This window comes from Pecten maximus, chromosome 15 (assembly GCF_902652985.1).
Source record: "Pecten maximus chromosome 15, xPecMax1.1, whole genome shotgun sequence".
Classification (NCBI taxonomy): Eukaryota; Metazoa; Mollusca; class Bivalvia; order Pectinida; family Pectinidae; genus Pecten; species Pecten maximus.
Window position 1 is genome coordinate 3,201,597 of NC_047029.1, and position 6,000 is coordinate 3,207,596.

Here is a 6,000-nt window from a genome sequence, read left to right on the forward strand (position 1 = left end):
GCATTACGTTCGATATCACGGTTAACACAAAGCCGTTGCCGTACTATGAAAAACGTATAACTAAACGCTGACTTGGCTCGAAAATCGCAGTCTTAATGAAAGGATAGAGACATATGGTTTTACTTCCTCTCAAGGGATATAGGACATATATCCTTGTTGATCTGGTGTGCCCTTACTTCCTGTTTTTCTCCTCATCTTTTATCGAAATTCAGCTCGAGGTTCTTGTCCTTTTCAGCTATTTGAGCTTTCGTGAGGTTAGGTCCTCGTTAATAAATAAGACCGAAAACAATAAATTTGAATATGAATAATAAAACAAGTCTCCCCAAGCCATCTCTCGTATGGTTCTAATACAACATGAAACACAAATAACAATGGTAAAAATGGTTAATAAAGGACTTGGAATTTAAATTAGTTCGTTGATTACATTTGCAGAGCTATAATCTATAGCATCCTGTTATTGGCAATTCTCATTTGAAATGCATGTCTCGTGTACTTAAAATAGTACTTTATAATCTTTAAAAATCAAATACAGATTGCGTGCTTTAAAATAAGTCAATCACTAGACTAACGACATTAGTACACTTTTCATAATTAACCAACTTTTCAGCATGATACGATTTTCTGTATGCTTTGAGTGTGATGTTTCGATGACTTCACTGTCACCTTCATCAGACATATTACATGTTCAACATCAATAAACACATGTAGTATGTGTACGAGTTTCTAAACAGATCGACAGGTCCTTTACGTTTATATTCATTATAATATATAGGCAAACCGTTCCTTTGACTACAAGTCGACTCAGTTATGCTGTGTTGATAACATGCATGCCGTGGATGTTAAAGCTTTTATGGTCCTCTTCGCCTGGGTTTAGAACTAGCCTGCTCCGACGTATCCAGATGACTTCCTATCTCGTGTCAATTACTTTAGAACGACATGATTATGTTTTGCGACATCACTTGTGATTGCCGATTTCTTGACATTTGATTGTTGCCTTTACGATCTTACTTCTTGTGTTTCAACATCTTTCTGGTGATCGCGAAGACGAACTCCAAACCTTCTGCCAGTCTTTCCGATACATGACGCGTCATAGTTCTTGCATCTAATTGATATACTAATTTCGCGACTTCCTTTTTGGGCGTTTTGTGGTACAGGGATGTATCGGAGTGTCTTATAAAGTTTCGTGACTGTCGGAATGTAATGGTAGCGATAAATCTTCTGACTACGTGCCCTTTCATCCATTTCATTGATGGTTCTTTTCCTGTTCCTTACTGTTTCTCAGTTATTGACCTACCTCTAGAGGGCGCAGTCAGAATGTTCACATGTCTCAATAGCGGATCTTCTCTTCTTGTACTTTGTCTTGTATTTTTTCAGAGTGTTTTATTAGAAAGATATGTCAGTATGTTTGTAAGTTTTGTTAGATAGATATATCCGTTTGTTTGTCAGTTTTGTTAGATAGATATTTCACAGCGTGTTTGCTAGATTCGTTACAAAGATAATTTCCCGCAGGCACAAGGTCTTAACAAAGAAGTCCTTGTATAGTTACCGATACAACGAATACTTTATCAGTTGCAAAGAAAACTCTGTAATTACAGAAAGGCTCAAGATGCGACCTAATATATCTAATCCAGGAAACCGATTTTTAAGGAATCGCGGCTAACTTACTTAAATTGAAATACAGGAATACACCGCGTGTCGTATAGCGCCTACAGGGACACAAAGCCGTATATCAACTCATATGTTTAAAAATTCTTTTATCACATGAAGTTGGTGTATTAGCTAAAGGCGTACCTACGTTAACCTTACGCTAACTATCAAGTCAATCAGTGTTAAATACAATTGCTGACCTAGCTGAGCGATGGAAATTATCCTCGCAGAATGCTGGCATTTTCACAGAATAATCGTGTAACACAGGTAGGTAGCTAAGTATATATAAATATTAAAATTCACGGTAGTTATCTGTTGGATAAGGATATACTTCTGTGTATTTCGTACAATCTTTTGATATTGCAGGTGGCAGGCACTTCTGGTGGACCTTAGTCCACGCGATTTCACGTAACCTGTGTTTTGTTTTAACTCATTTGTGCTGACACAGCTAGATTCATTTGACGTTAATATAAAATATTTCGAAAATCATGAAATTTACTGATTTAAATGTCTTTTGTGCCTACCAAACACATTTTTATAATTCTTTCGACCTGTTCTTAGATTTCTGATCGCCTCCAATTCATCAACACTATAGACGCTTAGCACAACTGACGCTTATGTTACAGCATGGATGTAAGCTGTTTGCTATGTTTTAAGTAAAGGTCGCGATAAACGGATGATTTCAAGTTCTACATGGTATATCAGATTGACATGGCCCATAAAGCTTTTATTATTTAAAGAAAGCAATATACATGTACATATAGGTGAAATGGAAGGACTTTGTTGTCTGTTCTTATAAGAAGAACAAGAAGAAAAGTCATCCTACAAACAGGCTAAATTTTGTCCATAAGTATGCTTGAAGATCTGAAGATGTTGTCGATAGAAATTTCAGTCATTTTTTTGTTTTTTTGTTTTTTTTGAGTAAAATCTTTTTATTCAGGCAAAACATGTTGATATTACAAATATGTCCTCTCACAGGAGGGCTTGCACACGTCATTCATTCTACTTTTTTTTCACATTCATTCTACTTGCATATTATGTCTTTAAATATAATTCATAAAGTAATCATTTCGGTAATTCTCTCTCTCTCTCTCTGTCTGTCTGTCTGTCTGTCTGTCTGTCTGTCTGTCTGTCTGTCTGTCTGTCTCTGTCTCTGTCTCTGTCTCCCTCTGTCTGTCTCTCTGTCTCTCTGTTTTTCTCTCTCTCTCTCTCTCTCTCTCTCTCTCTCTCCACATAATTGTTTGGACCAGTAAATATACAAATAAAGTAATAATAAATAAATAAATCAACAACTCTTTCAATAAAAGAGTACTACAAAAAAAAAAAATGATAATCAAGTGAAGAAAATAAATTAAATAAATTCATTTATTTTCATTTATTTATTTATTTATTTAATTTCAGTCATTTTTACGATTTCATGTTTGAGGCATTAATGAAGTATATTTCCGTTTAAAACTTTGTACTTATATAACTCCGTGCACCTTTCCTGGCAAATAAAGCTCTCGTCATAAGAGAACGGGGGCGTTCCTCATATTTCAAATGGGAAATAGAAGTATAAAGAGTAGGGAAGCAAACGTTTTGATGCAGAAGCGTTTTAGGAGCGGGGGTTTAAGATTAATCAAATCATATTTTTTTCTAAATCCACATTCCGTTAAATCCTCCTCTTGAGTAAAAGTACCCCACTAGATCTGCAGTCTCGATTTTAATGTACTAAGAATGGTTGTAGGACGTTTGCATAAAGGCTTTTATGCATGCTCCACATAAAACTAAAACAAATGATTGAATTGAAAAGGCCATCTTATACAAGATGACAATTTATTATAGAAACATGAAAATTATTATCATCAGAAATATTTGGAAAAGCTCATCATAAGATGGCTAATTCCGCATCAGTATTAGAACAAAATACAAATTGTATGACAATTTACATCCTTAGGTGGGTATTCGACAGAATTACGCCATTTGGCAGAACTACCCAAAACTGTATTACTTGTAAAAGGGTGGAATGAGGGTGGGCTTCGAAATAGCTTCATTTTAGATTTAGTTCTATATGCGTAAAAACAAAATGGCGATGATGAAAAAAATTGTCCAGGTGAAGAAAAGTGAACAGCCAATCACCGACCAGCAACAGCAAGTGCTGTATGCTCTGGGGCCCCCAACGGGATAAAAAGGCCCCATAAAGGGACATAACCCAAACAGAATAAAATTACAATAGAAAAAAAAATTAATGTGTTACTGCATAAAATCAGCTATTCGCATAGCTAGCATATTTGAACAACTAGTCGAATAAATCGTAGCAATGCATTTGCGAGATGGATGGCCTCTAGATGACACTTATGTTATTTCCCGGCAGACACTATAACACTGCTGTTACTACAAACTTGAAATACTTTACGCGATCTGTTTTAACGATATCATGATCAAATAAAAAGTGTCAAATATATTTCACCTCAGTTTTATAGTTTCATAGATATACTGTTGTGTACAGCTCTTTTCACTGTACCCCTGATACCGCTTAAATTTATGCGACAACATCAAGCCAGGGATATAATGGAATGCAAGATGGCTGCTAAGCAATTAAACGAAATGTAAGCAGAAAGAAAAGCTTTTTCGTCTATGAAGATAATATTTTCTATTCTGAACATTTCTATGTATTAAGTACTTGCAATACATATTTTACAATACCGGATTACATTCTCCGAGTGGAATAGTGTCCGAAATTATTATTTACAACGGCCAGCTCATCATTATACCATAGCGAGTCCCTGTTATGCGATACGCCTTTCCTCATATAAATTGTCTACATATACCGTATTACATTACAAGGTAACATCTTGTGACAATGATGTCCTCATCATAGAGGAAACAAAGACACCTAACCATCCATTAAAACAAATCCATCTTCTTTTACCATTGAATCTAGAAACTATTAACTTCTTGATGAACTGATCGCAGCCACTTATATTTTGTCTGAATGTATCTGGTACCATGTACATACTAGAAGTTTATTGTTAATTCGTAAAAACCGTATGATCCCGCTTTGAACAAAATGTAAGTTGCTGCGGATGACAGCTGAATGATATTTTTCTTATGGATTTACGGTCCCCGCCGGAACCAGGGTCAAATGTGGACGGATCAGTAAGAACGGATTTGAGACTCCAAGTGTTGCAACTGGGCAGGGGATCTATTTTTATCTCTTCAGTGTCACCTGAGAATAGAAGACAATCCCCGATTATCCAGGGAACCCAACTTTAGTCGCCTAAACGACCAGCATGTAGTGGAATAAAGCGGGCCTTATTCTTTGCTTTGGATTTGATTTCCAATGTCTCCTGAAATGAGGACAAATGAGGAACCATCTCCGACCCTGGAGGGGTGTGTCGGGCGGGATGGGGGCACAATTAGCCGTCTTTTACGTAGTGAGGTACAGCAGGTATATTCTTCCCACACTCCTGCCCGGGTTACAGCTAACTCGATGGTACAAGACACACACACGACATTAAAACCTTCCAAAACAAATGTAATGTCAGATAAAGTAGAGCCAAATTGAAAACTACACCTTCCTTCAAGAACCTTAATGATAATAAGGATGCCAGTAAAACACTCAAGACAAGTCGACAGAAATGTCAAAATCTGGATTAGGGGACGTGAAAGACCCATAATTTAGTCAATTTAATCATTACCAAGATCTTGCCTAAACAGAATATTGAATGTAAATGTATATTCTAAACCGTTATGCTATTAAAATGAATGAAAACGTGCAGAGAAGCTGCCGATAAACCTGGAGGACATAAAAGCCCACCACCAGTATCTATCAACTACAATGTCATAGGATTGTACAAAAGATATCTAAGGTATAAGAAGAAACAATTGCTTTAGTAAAACAGTTTCCCGTTATTTATGTTTCATTATGTCAGGTCATGGAGTTGTTTATATTCCAATACAAGACTTGCCAGAAAGAAACAACTTAAACGTTCGTCAGGATTTAAAATCTCGACTCCAGACAGTACTACGTGTATAAACAATCGTATTTCTGTATTACCTATCGTGACAGAAAATACAATTCAATTTGAAAATACGAAAATATGACTCGGCATACACTACGTAAAGAGTTGTCCAAATCAAGTAAAGCATTTATAATATTATTATAGATTTTATGTCGTGAAAAACAAAGAAATTTCCAGGTTTGATTTTGCATTCTTTGATTTATAACATTACAAACGCGCGCTAGCCTCTAATCTGCTCTAAAACGCAACATTAAAGCATCGACCAGATCGATATGCGGAATGGCCGCTTTTAGACAAACTGCCAACGTACGTTACTCTCTCAAACTTCAAAGGTTTTACTTCGACTGCC